We start from the raw sequence: 16737 nt of genomic DNA, 5'->3' as shown, positions 1-16737 counted from the left end.
TTCAGCTAAGCAATTTTGGATTCTAGCGTCCTAATTGGAAACTATAATGCTAAAGACAAAAAGGCTGATAAACCCTGTGGTCTAGTTGGTAAATATGTTTATCATATGCTATAACCAATGGTGACTGCCAGAGAGGTACCGGATCTGAGTCAGAGATGGTGTTGTTTGTTTCAGGCAGCTTTTTTGATGCTGTGATTAAAGGACCCAACCAGAACAACTGTAGAGGAGGAAAGGTGTATTAGAGGGCTCACAGTTTCAGAGGTCTCAGTTTATAGAAGGCCAGCTCCACTCCTCTGGGCTTGACGTGAGGAAGAATATCATGGCAGAAGACTGTGGCAGAGGGAAAAAGGCTCACATCATGATTTGGAAGCCGAAAGACTAACTCCACTTGCCAGATACAATTATATACCCCAAAGCTACGCCCTATACCCACCTCCTCCAGCCACACCCTACCACTGCAGGTACCACTCAGTTAATCCCTATCAAGGGATTAATTTGCTGGTTGGGTTAAGACTCTCACAACCCCATCATTTCTTCTTTGAACTTTTTTTGCATTGTCTCACACGTGAGCTTTTGGGGGACACCACATCTAAACCATAACATCGTTTTATACTCATGTTTAGCTTTCTCTTAATAACACTTACAGATAGGAAATAATTGCAGTTATTTGAATATACTTGCTTTTTGTATTTCCTGTCTGCTGAGGGTCTTGAAAGAACGGCATCCCAGTAACAAAGAGCCTAACAGAGCCTTCACATTTGTTTCTAAATATTCTCCCATGAAAGGTATTGACGCTCCTTGGAAAACAGCTGAATCTAGGGCTCAGGTAGGAAAAGAAAATGAACATTTTTAATGCCAGAAACAAGTAGCAATAAAAAAGAGTGGAATGAAGATGTGTCAAGTGGATGCAGGAGGCAATCGGACATAGTTCTGAAGTGCCAAATCTGGAACAATTTGAGCAACAACAAAATAGTGTTAGATTTTAACCCAGATTGCAATTAAATATGCATGAATCCATATTGGTTTGAATTAATTAATCAATTCATGTTAAATGGAACAAATATTACACATGAATTTCATATAGTATGCAGAGGTGTAGCCCTTTCAGATAATGTAGGTTAATCTCTCTGTAAGTATGGGTTCGATTTAGGAACACACTTCCAAAAACAGAAATATGGTAAATTTAAGGTGAGAAACCTGGAAAAACGTACCTTGCCCTGCTGATCAAAGTTAAGATCACCAGCACTGAGTCACACAGGCAATCTGTGACCTGCCAGGTGTGATTTGAAAGGTACTTCAATAATAGTGGATTTGTATAGATTTTTCCTTAATTCCATCAGATTTTATGTGTTTGATTATTGGTAACTACAAGTTTAGAATTGTTACTAATTACTGCATGACTGACCCTTTTATCAATAAAAATTTTTACTTCATATATATATATATATATATCTTTCCACAAACTTGTGTTTCCAATTTAACCACAAGAAAGGCATCAAACTAACACAGGTAGAAGAACATTCCAGAAATATCTGATCAATATTTCTCAAAATTAGTAAGGTCATGGGAAACACGAAAGACCAAAGAATCCATCATTGATGGCAGAAGGCTAAGGACGAAGAGCTAGGGTAGCATCCCACCCTAAATGGAATCACATGAAAGAGAAAGGACAATGTATAAAAATGTGAAATCTGTATAAAATCTGGAATTTCATCAATAGAATTATATAAAGGTTAATGTCATAGTTTTCACAAATACTTTAGGATCATGTAAGATATTCCCCTTCAGGAAATTGGGAAAAGGGAGTATAGAAAAAATTTGTATTATGCTCTCACCTTTTCTTTAGGTTAAAAGTTATTTTAAAATGTCTCCTGTTCATTTATTTACTTTTAAAAAGCAGAAAGGAAATGGGTTAGCGGGGAGCAGTGGCACACAGGGCATTCCGCGCGGAGGCAGGAGGATTTTAACTTGGAATGCAGTGGGGGCTGCTCAGTGAGAACATATGTCAAGATAAAAGTTTTAAACGAGTTGGAGATGAGGCCTGTGGTAGAGCACTTGCTCAGCATGTGCAAGACCCTGCTTCAGTCCATAGCACTGCTGAAAAACAAAACAAGAGAGAAGAAACAAGAAGGGAGGTAAAACAGGTCTGCAAGCTGTTTAGGGTTCATTTCTCCATTGAATTGATTTTCCTCAACAATTTTCCTAATCATACAACATGATGTGAATATAGTAATAGTTGACAGCAGAGGTGCCTGAACACATTTACTAAAATAGTCCTGTTTGATGACGAGGATACACTAGTAGGTTACAAAAAATAATAATAACATAAGTAAGTAAATAAATACCACATTGTGTTTTCCAGTAATGAATTACTTTCCTTCATTTTATGAATATATTTTCTCTTGTTTAATTCTCTATTTGTGTATCAAAATTGTTATAGTACATGACATATATATTTATTTATTTATATTTTTAGCCAAAAGGAAAAAAAAAGTGACCAGACTGAGAAGAAAATTTCTCAGTTAGTTTTCCTGATTTGGGACTCATAAATTTAACAAAAGCTGTCATAGGGAAATTTTTTTATATTATATCAATGTTAAATAGATAGAGAGAGTAATGTAGTAAATATTATTGAAACACTTTATTGGTAAGTCATTGTGTAAAAGTAAAGCAAAACCAGAAGCAGAATAAAATATATAGACGTTGCTGTCTTATTAATAAAGATGCAGACGGGACACAGGCCTTCGGGTGCTCTCATTCCTAAAACCCTTCAAAGTGAAGGGTGTGAATGGGTAAACTAAGGAGGGGGAAGGAAAGCAGAGTGAACAGTTGAAAAACAAGTTGGCAACTGACTTAGAACCTGGAGGAAGGAACGCAGGAAAGCTGAGGAAATTCTACCAAAGTCTCTTGGCTTTGTTGTGGTCTTGGCGGCCTCTAGAAGTGGGGGTGAGGATGGGCTGAGCATTCAAGGTCGATTGAGAGCCCCGAAAGTCAGAAGACGACTTCCAGAGTGCTTCCCTGTGTCTTCTAGAGGCATTTACCTCCCTCCAAAGCCCAGGTAGAAATTGAATTGTCATCGTGGCAGTATTTAAAGATGAGATGTTAGGGGGTGCGTAGGCTGTGAGGCCTCCATCTCCAAGGTGGACTCAGTGCTAGTATAAAAGGGCAAGGTCAGCCTCCTTTTGCTCTCTTGGCTCTTCTGCTTTTTGGCTGTAGGACAAAGAGAGCCTTCCCCTCTGGAGAATGCAGTGTGTAAAAGGCCATCTTGAAAGTGGAGACAGGTCAGTATCAGACACCAAATCTGCTAATGCCTTGATCTTGGACTTCCCAGCCTTCAGACTTTTAAGAAAGAAACTTCTCTTTCTTATAAATTACCCAGTGATGAGTATTCTTCTGTTACAGCAACACACACAGAGACACACAAATAGAACAGGACTCAAGTGTGACAGAAGACAGAAGTTTTATCCATTAACGAAAAGTTCTCAAAAGTACTTTGTTCAGAAAGAGAGTACTGGTACCATTCCAAAGTTTGGGGATTAACTGAAAATTTAACTACTGTGTAAAATGTCCAAGTTTCCCCCAAACAGACATCAATATAGTGCCCTGGCATTGATGGTTCTGTGAAGAGACACAGAAAGAGATCCCCTGTTGGTACAGGAAAATCAAACCAATATTTATAAATACAGAACTTCCAGTGAGTGAGCATTCAAGTGTCCCAAATTTCATATGAGGAGAAGACCTAAGATTATTAGGCTTTAATAGAAATGACATAAAGCACACCAAAATGATTAATAAAAATAAATCATCTGGATTAAAGAGAGACCATTCAAGGAGAAGAACTTTCTTAAAATGCAGTTTCCAAAGAGTGAAGACAGATTGTTTTAAGACATAAAAATGATAGTGGGCATGTAGCTCAGTGGGCATGCACAAAGCCCTGGATTTCATACCCAGTGCCAGTCCCCACCCTTAAAAACAAAAGATACCAAAATAACAAAAAAGAATTCTTTAAAATTAAGAACATATGATAAATATTAAAATTTCAAAATCAATCTTAATGAAAGCCAGATGGAAGGTTGTAGTCACAAGATCAAATTTATAGGGCACCTGATGAATTTGAAAGAATAAAGGAGAGTTACACAATAGAAGGACAATTTCAAGTAAAATGTGATAAACAGCAAAGACAATTAAAACAATAGGTGCAAAAGGGATCACAACTGAGAATCCGTGTACAATCCTGTTTCAGCTCCCAGTGGTCTCTGGAGCTGGGCCCTTGTGTTCAAATACCACCATAGCAGTTTCTAGCTATGAGATTTTGAGACATTATCTTCATCTGTAAAGGGGGCATAATAATACTATCTCACAGAATTCCTGCAAGGGTTAAAGGAGTGTATGTCTGTGTAGATTCCACTACTGAAAGCTCCTTTGACTTTGAGGAAAGATAAAAAGCAAATGTCGGTTTTCAATAGAAAAATATTAGCACTTAATATTGGTTTTTTAAAAAATTATGTTAGAAACATGAACCTGGAGTGAGTGTGGGGGGGAGGAAAGGGAGAGAGAGAGGAAGGAAGGAGAGAGAATAATTGATGAGAGTGAATGTATCCAAGGAATAAAACAAAGCTAAATTCTTGTCTTCTACATTAGAAAGTCGGTAGATAAAAGAAAAACTGAAAAATCAATAAGTGGTTATATAAGTTTGTCATTTATTAACAGAATTAGCTAATAGAGTTGAAAGTATTTGCTTCTGTAGAAAATTAAATGGTTAGGATAAGACCTAAAATTTTTTCATAACTAGTTTTGCAGAACTAATGGACTCTTTAAATTCGATCATGTATTACTTTGATAAAAGTTAAACTAATCTAAAAAAATAATATTGGTATGAGTGTATGCACAAATCTGCATGATTTCTAATACTTCTGTGCCTGTCTTTGTATATTGTTTTTCTCTACCTGCAACTCCCAATTTCTCTGTCATTTTCCCTGGCATTTTTTATCAGTAAAACTGACTGAATTCACATCTGGTCTCGGCCACATTGCTGGCTACTCTACAGACTTGATCTCTCTCTCATTCCTCTTCACTGCACTGTAAGCCTTCCTCCTGGTAAGCTGCACTGAACATCAGTCACATGCTTTCCTTCATCTCTAGGACTGATGCTCATGTAAGAACTGCTTCTTAGTTATCTCTGTATTTCACCTCCTAGCACAGCAGGTTCCTTGTTTTTCAACTGAACCATGTCAATGAGTCTTATGAGTTGACAGCCTCAGAGATGGAGAGTGCCCCTTGAAGGGCACACCCATTCTATTTCCTGGTTGGATCCTTACAATGGGGTTCTAGTTGGCTTGGGCTGCTGTAACAAACAGATGACAGATTGGGTGGTGTAAACAAGAGGGATTTTGTTTTTATAGATCCATGCAAAAGTCCAAGATCAAGGTACTAATGGATCAGCTCCTAGATAGGGGCCTGCTTCCTGACTCATATGGCCAGCCACCTTCTCACTGAGCATCCACATGACCTTTCCACTCTGCTAGTGCATGGAGAGAGACCTCTGAGTCCTCCTTTTCTTTTAAGAACACTAATTAATTCTGAGAACCCCACTCTCATGACTGAATCAAACCTAAGTGCCTCTGAGAGATCCCACCTCTAAATACCATGACATGAAGGCAAGGGCTCCAACATATGAATTTTTTTTTTTGAGATAAAGAGACATCTAACACAGAACAATGGGAAAGGTCAACTCCTGAATTAAGAGTCCACATGATACAAACTATGGGAACTGTTGTGCCTACCCAGCATGCCAGCACCTGCCACTAAGCATAGAATTTCTGAACACTGTTTCATTTTTCTGATCAAAGAGACTATTCTTCTCACCAACACCTGTCTCCACACACATGCATATGCACACGCACACACACACACATACACACACAATGTGTGGTTATCATGACAATAAATGCTACCATGTTAGTAAATCATGACTTAGACTTTAAAAATTCATGGTCATGATCTGGCACAATATCACTATAGCTGAATGGCATGTAGATGGGAAAATAAATAATTTCAGTCCAATAAATATTGATCCTTTGGAATTTTGGAACAGAAATTAAGGAGAAAAATTAGGTTTCTCTATAAGTGTCTGAAGTAATACAAGCAAAATTCAGGAGTTTCAATTCATCATGTTCCATACAGATTGAGCAAAACATGTAGAGAAAGTCTATCTTCAGATAGAAAGAACAAAGCACAGGCAAAGAGCAGAGAAATCTGGAGACCAAAGGGCACTGAGCTTCAGTCTCATAACACTCACATGGACTGCGGAAATGAGCAGGGGTTTCGATCCTCATATCAAATAAAGTAGGCTTCAAGCCAAAGTTAATCAAAAGGAATAAATAAGAACATTTCACATTGCTCAAGGGAACCATACATTAATAAGACATAACAATTACAAATATATATGCTCCAAACATTGGAGCATTTACATTCATCAAACAAACTCTTACCAAGTTCAAATAGATGACAACATAATAATTCTGGGTGGCTTTAACACACCTGTTTCACCACTGGATAGATCTTCCAAACAAAACCTTAACAAAGAAACTATAGAACTCAATAAAACAATCAATAACTTTTTTTTTTTAGAGAGAGAGAGAAAGAAAGAATTTTTTAGTTTTTTTTTTTAGTTTTCAGTGGACACATCTTTATTTTATTTTATGTGTTGCTGAGGATCGAACCCAGTGCCCTGTGCATGCCAGGTGAGTGTGTTACCGCTTGAGCCATATCCCCAGCCCAACAATCAATAACTTTGAACTGACATATATAGAATATTTCATCCTTCAATGAATGAATACATTTTCTTTTCAGCAGAACATGGATCCTTCTCTAAAATAGACCATATATCTTTAAATCTATTGATGTAATGAATTTATTGACTTATTGATTTCCATATGTTAAACCAACTTGCATCCCTGGGCTGAATCCCACTTGATCATGATGAATAATCTTTTTTCTATATGTTTGTATTTAATTTGCCAGAATTTTATTGAGGATTTTCGCATCTATGTTCATTAGAGATATTGGTCTGAAGTTTTCTTTCTTTGATGTGTCTTTGCCTGGTTTTGGAATCAGGGTGATATTAGCCTCATAGAATGAGTTTGGAAGCTCTCTCTCTCTCTCTCTCTCTCTCTCTCTCTCTCTCTCTCTCTCTCTCTCTCTCTCTCTCTTTCCTGAAATAAATTGGAGAGTATTGGCATTAGTTTTTCTTTAAAGGTCTTGTAGAACTCAGCTGTGTGTCCATCCTGTCCTGGGATTTTCTTGGTTGGTAGACTTTTGATGGCATCTGCTATTTCGTCACTTGAAATTGTTCTGTTTAAATTGTGTCTATAATCCTGATTAAATCTGAGCAAATTATATGACTAGACATTTGTTGATGCCTTCAATATTTTCTATTTTATTGAAGTACAAGTTGTTGAAATAATTTCTAATTATCTTCTGTATCTGTTGTTGTGATATTCCTTTTTCATCATGTATGTTAGTGATTTGAGTTTTCTCTCTCCTTCTCTGTCAATTTTATTTATTTTTTCAAAAGAACCAACTTTTTGTTCTGTCAATTTTTTCAATTGTTTTTTTGTTTCAATTTCATTGATTTCAGCTCTGATTTTAGTTATTTCCTGTCTTCTGCTGCTTTTGGTGTTGGTTTGTTCTTCTTTGTCTATGGCTTTGAGATGGAATATTAATCAGCAATAAAAGAGAATAAAAGCATGGCATTTGCAGGTAAATGGATGGAGTTAGAGAAGACAATGCTAAGAGAAGTTATCAAAACCCCCCCAAAAAATGCTGAATGTTTTCTTTGATATTAGGAGGCTGATTCATAGTGGAATAGGGAGCGAGAGCATGGGAAGAATAGATGAACTCTAGATAAGGCAGAGGGGTTGGAGGGGAAGGGTTTTTCACTTTTTTATTTTATTTTTATGTGGTACTAAGGATCAAACCCAGTGACTCACATATGCTAGGCAACTGCTCTGCCATTGAGCTACAGCCTCAGCACGATTTTTGACTTTTTATAAGATTGTCTACTATAGCATTTCTATGTATCTATAAGGTGATCAAATAAAAATAGGACTAAATTCCCACTCTTCTTTAAAGTCTTTTAGATCCCTTTCTTTCTTTTTTTAAAAAAAAAATTTGTTACTCTTCTCTGTTATTTTAAGGAACATGTCCTTCATGAGGGAGAAGGGAAGGAAATTTAAGTACAAAAACATAAGTATATTTTATGGTTAGGGACTTCTCCATTTGATGATCTCTCTTTGCTATTGAGAGTGTCATAAGGCCACAAAGTCATTTATCAAAAGAAAATTGATTTATGTTTTGTTTTATCTACTCATTCATTTGGCAAACACTTATTAAGTGTTCCTTTTATGTGTCAGGCACCATGAATGTTGCTAGAGATAGAAGAATATAAGATAGCAACTTACAGCACAGTAGGGGAGACTAACATGAAAGAAATCATCTCATAAATAAGTGTCTAATTAAAATTTTATCAGTTTAAAATAGGGTTCACATTAGGATTCTTTGAGTAAGTGGAACTTCAGATCAGTCATGAAAATTAGGTATAGTCACCAATCAGAAAAGTGAAGAAGGAGGACTCCAGCCAAGAGAATCTCACTGACGACATTGAGGGTAAAAATTCCTCACAAGTTCAGTATTGGGAAAGAACCAACATGGCATCAGGGCAAAGCATGCCAATGGGAGGAAGCCAAAGTGACCCTTGGTGTGTCTCTATGTTGCCTAGTCCTTAAAGCAAAACCGAAAGCTTGAGTTATATAATAACGTTGATAGGAAGCCATTTAGGGATGTATTTGTTAAACATAGCAGGAAGTACTAGATGTGAGAAGCTACTCAATAATGGCATAACTGATCCAGAACTTTTAAATTTCTTTTCTACCATCTTGAGTGTATGTACTTCCTTTTCTTGTCTCATCCCTGAGAATCAGTGTTCCACTCCAGCACTCCTACCTACTTATCATGGCAAGTCCAGATGGAGGGGCAAAATGGTCAAAGTGGCTCTACAGCTCCCTCTACAACTCAAGAGACCCTTCCCTATTAATTCCACCATCAACTCATTAATCAAAAAAGTGTCTGTTTCCAAGCTCTGTGGTAGAACACTGCAAGGAACAGGGAATGTGAGAGGCTTTGTGAGCCAATCACATTATCTACCTCTGTGATTCTTTTACACAGTATCCCTGCTTCCCATGAAGACACTCAGTGTGAGATGTGATCACCTCCTCTGTACCTCCAGAGTTTCATCTCAGGATCTCATTCCATTCCAAACCCAAGGTGTTTGCATTATGGACAGTTCTCTGTGCCATGTTAAGACCCCGATTTAAAAGAATACCTCGCTCTTCCAAGCCCAATGAACAGATCAGACAGTAAATATCAGATAGGCTGAGTTGTCTTTGGGATGGTTACTGCAGAGGGATGGCGAGAGGATGATATCTGGAAAAAGTGTTCTTATACGGTAGTATTCTCTCTGGACCAATGATTCATCAGCACCTACGGACGACATTGCTATATCAATCTTCTGAAAGCAGAAATGGTTTTAGAAACTAGTTTCCATATATTTCTTTTCATACCTCCTCCTCCTCCTCTCTATGTAGACAGCTCAAATGACATTCAGTTACTGGCCCTCCATATGTCTGTGATTTAATTATAATTCACACTGTCAGGGAGGGATGCTAAATCACAGAGGTCTGTCAAAGCAGGCTGGCACAGCGTGGGAATTTTCCATGCTCATTTCTTCTCTAAATTTAAATTTATATTAATGGCCATCATTCCTCAGGAATCTTCCCTAAGAAGTACTGTCCACCAAGAATGAGCGAGAAATCAACCATATATCGTCTCAAGCAAAGAACTGCTTCTGGTAAATTGCCAGAAAGCAAACTTAAGATGCAATCAAAGCCTCATGATAACACTGTTGCCATTTTAAAAGCTAACCACATGTGACTCATCCAGCTTATTGTTTGTGGACAATACGGTATTAACTACCTTACCACAAAGGTAGCAATCAGAAATAGAATAAATTTGCCTGACACAAACTAAATATGAATTGAAAGAAGAGTCACCAAGAATAGACACCTGAAGGGCCATTAAATTTCTTTGAAATTAATTGTATGGACTAGACCATGAGAAAAAAGCATTTCTTTGGCTAAAACATCATGTTGAGCTTGTTGAGCGTAAACAACAAAACCTTGTTAAACTAGCAAACCCCAAGAGATTTTCAAGTACACTAACTCTCTCAGTTTAAAATATCCTCCTTACTGAATGCAGCTGCACACACCTGTAACTCTAGCAGCTTGAAAGGCTGAGACAGTAGGATCAAGAGTTCAAAGCCAGCATCAGCTTTTTGGCAAAACCCTGTCTCAAAATTAAAATATATATATATATATATCTGGGGATGTGACTCAGTGGTTAAGCACCCATGAGTCCAATCCCTGGTACCAAAAATCAATAATTTCAGGATTTTATGAGTAAAATAAATAGAGTAATTAGCAAAAAATCATACCATGCTATGGAGATGATATAGAAATACCTATTTCTTCATCCACCCATGCTCAGATCAGTGCATAGGGCATAGCAATGAACAAAATGCCAAGTCACCTGAGAGCCATGACACCCTTGCATAAGTGTGACCATGAGAACATCCTTAATTGTCTTCACGTCTGAATTGTCTTCCCTCTATGTTCTACTGACCCTATAATGTGTTCCACTTGATTTCTGGCGTACAAAGCCAATCCTGATGCTGTTTAATGTTGCCTGAAACTAAATGTCCTCTGCATTTAAGAATATTCTCAATTTCACTTGACGCTGCTCTGTTAACAAGGGTTTATTTGCCAGCCATAGCTTATCATCTGGCAGTTTCTATTGAGTACTGCATTCCCTCTCTCCCTGTCTCTCAGTCCTGTTCCCTCTCTCCATCTCTCTCTCTTCCTCCACCAACTCCCCAAACAGCTAGCTATTTCTGTGCACTGCGTTTTCTGCTGTGGTGTGATGAAGGGAGGAAATTTAAATTCCTTTAGTGGGAGGAACATTCACTTCTAATTGGGATCAAATTTGACAGCAGTTTTCCCATTAAACAGTCACATACATATTATGAATCTTTTTTGTGAAAACTCGTTAAACATCCACATTCAAGATTTTGGAAAATTTTCGGAACTGTTTTATTTTTATTTTTAGTTACTTAATAATATGTCTTCTTGCATCAAGGCAAAGACACATATTACTTACATGCACAGGCACTGGAGCATGGATCATACCTCACTCCTAGAATTTTGATGTGGCATTTGTCACTAATATTTATTAACATGAATCAAGAAAAGATATCAAATTTCATTGGCATCCATATGAAAGGATGTGCCTTTGATTTTCTTTATCTCATGTGAGTTGCATTTTGTGAAGAGAAGCTTAAATAGTCCAAAAAACTGATGCATGTCTTAGTTTAAATTAAATTTCTCAAATTAGTAGCAACAATAACAATAAAACTATACACACACACACACACACACACACACATATATATATATACATATATATATATATATATTCTCTATTCTTTAGAATTTAAAACCAGAAATCACTACTTATTTTCTAAGCAGCCAACAACTATTAATACCCTTCTCAACAGAAAATAATGAAAACATTTGAGACTCAATTGATGTGATACATAATCCAGAAGTTTACTGAACTGTTTTCAGGAGAAGGAAACCACACAGCACAGGGACTTGGGCACCTTAATGAATGAAGTCTTTGAAAATTATTCTCCCAATAGTGTGCAGCCATTGAAAACTTTCAGGAAGGGATTTCCATTGTATTGTTGCATTTTGAAAACCATCCATCTGGGAGCACAACAGAAGGTATGTGGGATGTAGTTGAACCTGGGGTAGGGAGATAGGTATAGAAATTATTGTGAGGTTTCAAAAAAAAAAAAAAACAAATCATGGCACAATGATGGGTCTGAGAATTCAAGATTATTTTAGGATATGAACTAGACAGCTTTGTGGACTTTCTAGAGTGGAAGGTGGAGGGGAGCAGAAATGGGAGGATGACTTCTGAGTATGGGCTTGGTGATGGCTGTGATTACTAAGGAGGAAAAGATATTTGGGGAATGAAATGAAAGACAAATTTAACAATGCTACGTACAACTGCTCTGAAATTACCTACCTCCCCTGGGGTGGTAGTAGAGGCTCCAGGATGTGAAAGATATCACTGTTCCGTTGGATATTTCTCTCTTATGCTATGTTATATGTGCAAAAAAATAATAAAGATCTAAAGTTCCAGAGTGTTCGTGTGACTGTCTTTTAGCAAAAAAAAAAAAAAAATAGCCTTCATATGAGTAACTCTTATTTAAAAGACTCATGTGCTGTTTTTAGAATTGTTTCCCTGTTTAGAAAATGTCAGTAAATAATAGCAATCTCTTGACCTTGATATAAAGATCAAATAAAAAAATTGAAATTGTCCAGCCCAGTGCTGAGCACATATGTTAATTAATATTAATTTGAAAAAACAAACAAAGGAATGGATTTATACTAAGAGATATATGTTTCTGTCTTTCATGGGTTTTAGTAAAGGTGGAAATAATTCAAAGAGCTTCCATTTATTAGGTGACTAGTGTGGGCCAGTAATTCTTACTCATAAAAGTTCTCAATGGCCCTATGGAGGTAAATTTTACCCTTTCCATTTTACTAACTCTTCAGGATATTAATACAAAAATTAAGCATATGAAAGAACTCAGGCCTGTCTGACCTTAGACCAAACTAGGCAGTGAGTGATGCCTTGTCTCAAAAATCAGGTCATGCTGTGTGCGTCCTGAATATCAGTGTACCCAGGAAGCACAGCAGTCATGGGCATGAGACCCTGGAAGCTGTAAAAGGCCTCACTGCCAAAGGCTCTAGGTCATTAATTTGATTTGGCTTCTTAAAACACTGATTATAAACTACTTGTGAAAGCAAACAAAAACAGCAAAACTTATTTTCTTTCTATGGAAGACTACTCATTCTTTTACTTTTGGTGCTGGGGATTGAACCCAAGGCTTGTGCATGCCAAGCATGTGCCCTATTCCTGAATTACATGCTCAGTTTACAGAATTAAAATTTACATTTTCCAGAGTATCTTTTAAGACAGGCTGCCTCCTTTCTTGGCCCTTCCCAGCCTTCCCACCCTTTTTTCATTGCTGGCACCACCATCATTTGATGCTACTTCTCTATGTGCTGCCATGCTTACTTAACCTGTCTTCCCAGTCTCTGCTTCTACCCCGTGATGACTTTAGATACCATTCAGAAGCCATTGAAAAGATACAACAGAGAATCCAAAGCACTCTAGGATGTGTGTAGTGGTGCCTTTTTATGCAGATAAAACTGAAAGATGAAAGGGAATCCACATAATGTTCACAAGCATAAGAATGATAAGAAACATCTGCTTTTCGGCCAAAATATTTAAAGGCCACAACTCTCTTGGTGTCAGTAGCAGAGGACTGAAGGGCCCTGCCCCATTTTCTCGGTGTGATGTTCTGGATTACCTACCCAGTCTGCCATATCTTCTCCATCTGTAAAATAAGTCATCCAAAACAAGAAAAAAAGATTTTAAGTACTAGCTCTTAAGATTATGGTGACTATTACATGAGATGATATATAAAAATCCGTTGACATAGACATTGAAGCTCTTTGCATTGGAAATTAATTCCCCTTTTTAAATTAAACCAAATCATTTTTGATAAGTGTTAAGCTAAATTAATGAAGAATTTTTGTTTCCATGGGGTAATTAAAATATATGGTCATGGTGAGAGCATTTAAATCATACTATCTTCCCCTAGGATGTTATCACAAGAAAATATATGTGGTTGAAAAATGACAGATATACTTCAGTCAATCATTGGATTCCTATTCAAAAAAGTTTGTCTATTTGAATTCAGTTGCTGTGGGTTTAATGTTTCTTAACCCTACATAGGAAATTGTTGATCAGTAAAAAATCATCTGTCCCACCTCTTAGAAGCAAATCCTCCAATCCTAAATAATTCATTTCAATCAGGAAACAATTATCCACCGAAAAATGTTTGAATCTCCAGCAGTTCCACTAAGGCCCAGATCCCAGTGCCTTATAATGACAGGAAAACACGCTGCAGTGTGGCCTTTGCCTACCTCCCCACCATGGTAACTGCAGATGGCCCAACACCGTGTGCAGACACCCTGTGTACTGGTCCCACTAATGTGCCTTACCCTCCAAAATGACTCTTTCTTTTGTCTCTCCTCTCTTTGGGAAGTCCCATTCCAGAACTGAATCTGATTTGGAATCTTTTGGTCCCAACCTTAGGCCATTAAAGGGCTTGGCCTGGTGGGTACCAGAGTGAAGGTGCATTTTCACCCTGAACTTGGGGCGCTGCAGTCTCTGAGGCAGTTTCACACAAGGACTTACTTCTCTCTGAGGCTGGCTCTTGCACAGCCCTGAATGTGAGGAAGGCTCTCGGCTGAGGTGCTTCCAGATACTCCTTGAGGGATCATTGACTACAACAGGCTTCTCTCCAACTCAGCATTATTCTAGTAAAATTATTCCTTTGCCTTCTCCACATCCTGATTTCCAGCCTCAGAGGTACAAAGTCCTTAGCTATGTGATGCCCCTCTTGCCTGCATCCGATTGACCCTCTGAGATGCTCTTGTGCTGGGAAAATGGAGACAGGGGGAAGCCAGAGGCTTCTTGTAACTCATTCTCTGTCAGAATGTGAATGGTCTTGGCTCTTGCTTTCATTCTACCTCACTGTCCTTCCTGGTGGCCTTGACACCTGGCTGCTCGGATGCCCCTTTTGTGTCTAGAAAAGTCCTCTGCATGCTGCAAGGCCCAGCAAAGTGCTGTTAAAGTCTTCTCCTGTCTAATTCATGGGGAGCTGAGTGGCTCCTACTTTACAAACGTACTTTTGTCTAACATAAACCTAAACACATAGATTATTATCATTTCTTATGTGGCTTTTAAGTTGCATTCTCTTTTTCCCCCTAAAGGCCAATAGACTTTTGAGGAGACAGACACAATCAGTTTTCCTCAAATAAAATACAACAATGTGTGACACATGCCAGATGCATAACACACTGTGCAATGAGCCTGTGCTACCAGAATCTACAGAATGTTGTGATATTCAGCTCCTTATAATGATTAATGATGCATAGACTTTTTTTTTTTTGCTTTTTATGATCTTAAAACATGCTTAGGATATAAAGCAACCTAATGTAATGCCTAATATCTTCCATTACCAGTAAATGAGGAGTTTAAAAGAAAATAATTTCCCAAGTTTCTAAAGCGTACATCACAAGTATGATTTCCTTTTATTAGTTTTAAACCTTTTAATCCATGGATATCACTCATATTGTCTTATTTTATTTAAACTTTTTAAAATGACTCACTGCAATGTGTTCAGATAATCATCAGCCTACATTTGTAGTTACTTTCTAACATAATTAAGGAAAAAACTGTTGCTTTACCATATAAAATATCTACAATTATGAACTGTTTTAAATATTCTAATTGCTGCTACAGTTATAAAGGGTTGGTTATTAAAATTTAATTATAATATTTAGGGTATGGAATTAATTTACTCATAAAAGGTATACATGAATATTATTTTAAAAGCATGATAATACCATTACACATAACCTTTTGCAAAATTAAAATCACTTAAATAACAGTGTGATACTAACTGACAAGACCATTTAAAAAAATCTATTAAGGGATGCAAAATATTGGCTCTTAATACTTGATATGACGGAGTATTCAGCAAAATTCTCATCTGACTGCTGGATTTTTTCTAAAAATTCTTCCATGTTTAAGATATAGAGAAGTGAGTAAAAATTTCATGCTTGAAAAAATAATAGTTGGGGAAAAACTCGTGGTATGTAGTAAATTCTCATTGTTTGAAAAAGTGGTAAGACAAAGACTCCTCAATTGAGTATCTGAGGATGTCCGTACACCTCCTCCTTCTGGAAGGAGATCTCATAAACTACTTTCTTGGATTTATTGCCAATAAAAGAGTTCAGGTGAGAGGAAAAACATAACAAGGAGGAAAGGACCTTTGTCCTTGACTACATCATTGGCCCAGAGGAAGAAATAAGCTCTCCTTTCCGTCAGGAGCAGGGTGAACCAATGGCAAGGGGGTATGTAGCACAGCTCTCCACCAAACATCCTGTCTTAAAGACCATCTTGAATTGTGATGCATTTACTGATTCTTCTAACAACTGTATGGTTCATATGTTTTATCTGTCAATTCATTCTGTTTTGGCCATTTAAATTCTTTCTCCAGTTTGTTTTGCACTGCCTTGTCTTTTTTAGAGTTCATTGATTAAACTTGACTTATTTTTTTCCCTTAGAAACATGACAATTTGATTACATGTTATATTCTACTATAACATAGAGTAAATGCAGGGACTCAGGTGGAGGTAGTTCGTACTGACATGGCATTACATCCACTAAAACACAGGTAAGCCAAAAAGTCAAAGGTAAAAAGAAGAAACACATTGTTATTGGTTAAAATATTGAATGGTTAATGGTATAAGGAAGTCTAAAATTGAAGAGTCGCAAGAGCTTTTCCTGTGGGGAGCTGAGGTGGCCATTTCCTTCCTTAGGAACCTTCACTATATCTAGTAGAGGTGGAGGATCTGGGGGACGCCTTCTGTTGGCAGAAATGTTCTAATAGGAAAATATGGAAAATACTGGAAT

This window comes from Marmota monax, unplaced genomic scaffold (genome assembly GCF_021218885.2).
Source record: "Marmota monax isolate L192 unplaced genomic scaffold, Marmota_monax_Labrador192_F-V1.1 WCK01_AAM20220418_F8-fsc00010, whole genome shotgun sequence".
In the NCBI taxonomy this organism is placed as follows: Eukaryota; Metazoa; Chordata; class Mammalia; order Rodentia; family Sciuridae; genus Marmota; species Marmota monax.
Note: the sequence above shows the minus strand (reverse complement) of the source record.